The sequence below is a fragment of the Oreochromis aureus genome, linkage group 23, assembly GCF_013358895.1.
Source record: "Oreochromis aureus strain Israel breed Guangdong linkage group 23, ZZ_aureus, whole genome shotgun sequence".
Taxonomy (NCBI): domain Eukaryota; kingdom Metazoa; phylum Chordata; class Actinopteri; order Cichliformes; family Cichlidae; genus Oreochromis; species Oreochromis aureus.
In genome coordinates, this window is record NC_052963.1 from 20,004,038 (window position 1) to 20,008,760 (window position 4,723).

Consider the following 4,723-nt stretch of genomic DNA (forward strand, 5'->3'; position numbering starts at 1 on the left):
TTTTAGTAGATGAACCAAGAGTGGCATGTATAATGAAAACTGAAGAGGACCAAAGATTGAGGCCTGAGGAACTCCACATACGAGGGGCATGTAAATTATATACAACGAATATATATAATTAGTTGAACTGAATTCTTCTGGAAATCAGATTAAACAAAGACAAACAGAAGTGGATGAGAGACTTGGTCAGGTTGAAAGACCTGATAAAATTGCCTGCAAAGGGTGTGTGGACAGAAAGAAGAGGAGCCATGGGACAAGCTTACTGGCAGATTTAGTTTGCTAACCACCACCAGTTGAACCCAGCTTTCATATCCTCCCCTAGAGACTAGTGGGTCTCAACAATAACTCTCGGCAACAACCACGAAGGGACTCGAACCCTCAATCTTCTGATCCGAAGTCAGACGCCTTATCCGTTAGGCCACGTGGTCTCACGCCTAAAGTTCTTTCACTGCAGCTGACTGAATATCCAAAATCAACCCACCATTATTCACTCAGCATGGAGAGTTCACCCTTCACAACAACTAATCAGAGGTAAATTAGTCTTTACCTCATCCACCTGGGTACTGGTGGCTTTCTCTAACAGGTGTCCCCACTTAGCCCCACTTCCACTAATATGAGTCATAAAACTGAACCTCTCCGCTGTGTATTTGTGCTGTTGGTGCCTTTTGGAGCCAATTTAATGACTAAAATTACAGCTTGCTGTATGGTACAGAGGATCCAAGTTGTTTGTGCTGCACTTTCACTGAGTGAAATTCTATTAACCTTGTTTTGTAGCTAATTAGACAATATGCATGAGGTTTTGGTTTCAGCTAAAAATTCAGGTGTTTAGTTTGTGTTTTTCATGTGAGTTAACTTGAAGGGGCAAGGAGATGCAGAAGTTGACTTTGAATATGAAAACTGACAGTTTACATAAAGATATCTAATTAGCACAATGTTAATTCATCTGCTGTTTTCCAGCCAGTAGAAGCAATCCTATAGCTGCTACATATGGACTAGAATTTTTTTTAATAACAGTTTATTCAAGTAGTTTATTCAAATGTTACAGCTGTATCTCTAACTCTGACTTTGACGTAAAACATTTGCCATATTTGAATTGTAAGTGCCTGAAAGAAAACTGGATCAGGCCAAAATGTGTCTGCTATCTTGAAATTGGTGCAATAGACCTCAAGGTGATGTATAGTTTGCACACAGAGTCAGAAAAATTACTACAAAGAGAAAAATGGCTACGGTAAGACTTGAAGTGTCTTTAATATGGATGGTGCTTGTTATAACAACATTTTTCAGATCAGATGTAGAAACTGAATGTAAAGCTGACTTGTTTTTGTGAAATGTCATTTTGTAGCTACAGAGTGTTGCAGAGACATGAAGGAAAAATCATTTCCTCTGCGCTCCAGGCGACCTTCACAAATCACCTGAGTGGCTTGATTGCAGCCATAACTCAGCGTAATGCCCAGCACTCGCAGCAGCCCTGACCCTCACAAAACATTTTCCTCCCAGCCTTATCTGTGTTTATGACACTTTGCCCGCCGCTGTGTGAACAACAAAATGAGCCAGATGGGACTGACTGAGGATCTGTCCAGATTACCACGCCACCTCAACACAGCAGCAGCCAGAAAACAGGATCAGCATGGACAGGATAGCTTTCCATGAAGAGCTGGACAAACCTCAGCGTGCAACAAGCCGTCTCTATAGCTTATTATAGATACACGATGATACACGTTTGATACACAATGTGTTTGTTTGATGCACAGTGTGTCTATTCCACCAGTTTTTGTAGTTTATTTAAATCATCTCTCGGTGTTTTTACTACTACAAATCCATCAGTGCATGTCATGTTAAACCTCCTATCAGCGATTTATCAACAAAATGTTCACAAGAAAGACATTTTCATGAGGACGAATGATGAATGACTGTCTTCTAGCACCACCTTGAGGCCACAACTTTTACCTGTTCTACCGTCACAAGTTTCTTCACTTCCAATTTCATAGCCAGAGATCCATAAAACAACCACAGAACAAAAACAGACAAATGCACACCAAGAAGGCGAACAACAGCCAGGGAAAATTATACGTGACAGATGGTGCACAATAACCTCCACAAGAATCCAAAAACTCCACAAAAAAGATTAGTAACAAACCTCAAATGTGTGTAATGATCCTTCAACAACGCAAAATGACTCCACAAAGGGCCAAACTAATGACAGCTTGCTACAAAATGATCCCTAAATGATGCAAAACAACCACAAAAACATAGCAATCATGCTTAACATTTACAAAAAAAACACATAATGACCACAAAGAGATGCAAAACAATTACAGAGGAATAAAACAGCCATGAAAAGACCAGAAAACACAGAGTGGCACAAGCAAATCCCCAAAGGACATAAAATGACTCAAAAAGATACAACAAAGGGATAAACAACAACAACAACAAACGCTACACTAAAGAACGAAAACAGACCGAAAATGATCCGGAAGAATTACAAAAAGAAAGATGACAACCACAAAGAGAAGATTATGCCAAAATTATCAAAAATTATGCAAAGAGAAAGAGAAAACACAAATCCATCACAAAAGCCACAAAAAGCTCAAAAAAAAAAAAAAAAAAATTCAAGAAAAACCCAAAAATGATGGCAAAGATTTACATTGTGAAAGAACAGATACAAAATCACTTCAAAGGATCAGACTGATGCTAAAATGATAAAAAAAAAAGAAACCAGAATTACATCAAAAGGATGGAAAAGGATCACAATCTCCAAAGATATCAAAAGGTAACATAAAAAGATACCATAAAAAGCAAATGTAAGAAAAATGTTACGCCACCGTTACAAAAAACCACACAAAAAGACAAAAAAAAAAAGACTCAGACAAAAATAAAACTAGCCACAAAAAGCTGCAAAACAACCCAGAAAAAAAGACCGATGCAAAACAACTGCTGAAAGACCCTAAAATGGTAGAAAATGACTACAGCAAGTTATCAAATATCACAAAGAATGAAACAGTCAACCCCGAGAAATAGAAAACAACTGCCAAAAGGAGACACAATCAATCCCAAAGACACAAAATGACCACAAAAAGTGCAAAACGACAGCCATATATTCCAAAATAAAACTTTTAATGACCATAAAAAGATGTAAAACAGTCACAAGGAGATGGAGAAATGGGGCACAAAAAACAAACCCAAGAAAGTAAGTAAGTAAAAGTAACATTTATTTAAATAGCACGTTTTAAGACAGGAATCTGTTACAAAGTGCTTTACAGGAATAATATAAAAACATAAAGACACAAAACAATCTGAAATGAATTTAAAATGGAAAAAAGAGATGTAACCACAAAGAGAAATACAACAGCAAAAAAAGCAAGATAAAAAGACAAAGGGACACAAATGAGCTGCAAAATCACAGAAAGACAGAAGAACACAGAAGAAAATAAAAAGTAAAACTGCTTTTAAAAAACTGTAAAGTTTCAGAAAACATCTCTGAACTGATGCAAAAAAGCCACATAGTGACTTTTAAATGACGCAGAGTTTACTGAAACCAAGTGAGAAACATTAGGGTTTTTTTTAACTTCCTTACTTGTTTACTGGAAACTACATACAGCTGACAGACTGAGAGCTGACTGCCTGCTGCTTGGATTGCTCATCAAAGAAACTGATGTTTGTGGCTCACACTGCCCTCCAGAGGTGACCACTGGGAATTACAGCCTTTACTTTAAGTTTGTACTATAGCAAAAGGTGTCATTTACTGAGCATTATAATCAGATGCATTTCACTTTAAAAGATGAGCTAATGCCTTAAAACCACTTGAAGTGAGATCATTTTAATGAGCTGGTGGATTTATGGTGACTCTAGAGTTCAATATGAAGCCTTTTAGTCTGATTTGAGTGTAATTATCAGTGACCAGCATTCTTTAAGGCTTTATTCTTTTAGGCTCGAGCGTATCTCAGCTTGTTCTTTGCAGGTGTTTGAGCTCAGATGTCAGAGGCTGTCTGCTGTAAACATATCAGACCCCAGAAAGTAAAAACTAATTTAAAAACTACAAATAACTGATATCCTTCAGGGAAAAAGTTAAACCTTTAGCTTAATTGTGTGTTAATCCCGCGTTCTGGTTGGCTGCCAGGCTGTGACTCAGCAGCCTGATGAAGCCCGGCGGGAGGTGCTGACCATAGACTCCTCAGCTTTTTACACAACGCTGTCTCCTGGGAGGAAAAATGCTGCTAAAGAGACACAACACCGGAGAGAGACAGAGAGAAAGAGGCTGGTCTGCTGAGGGTTTGTTCTTATTCTATAGATCAGGCACTGGGATAAAAACAGTGTCAGCAGCCGAAGAATGCATTACAGTATCTGACATGCTTTCAACTGGTCGTCTACATGTGTAAATCATCACAGGGAGGACGTTTAACGCCTTCATTCCTGGATTTAATGTCTTAGATCGTAAATAAATGTAAAATAAAACATATAAAACTACCAAATGACGGATTATCTGGGCACGCATATGACTGAATAAAGGCTAACTCTTTGCTTGGGCGAGGACCCGTATATGAAAACCTAAATGGACATCTAAATTGGCCTCCCCATGCCTCACTGTGATGTTGTAGATTTAAGGTCATAAAACTGATTAGTAGTTTTTATAATACTTAAATTGCACATACTGTATATATACAATTGCAAAATGATTTAGCAGAGGCAGGGACGAGTAGACAAGAGACAAACTGTTTGCAAGGAG

The 4,723-nt window shown here is 38.1% G+C and overlaps 1 non-coding gene across 1 annotated transcript; it reads right to left on the bottom strand.

The window, feature by feature from the left end:
• Positions 1-355: 355 nt before the first annotated feature.
• trnar-ucg lies at positions 356-428 on the bottom strand. Its single transcript has one exon. It is a non-coding gene; the product is annotated as a tRNA-Arg (tRNA).
• Between the last annotated feature and the right edge of the window lie 4,295 nt (positions 429-4,723).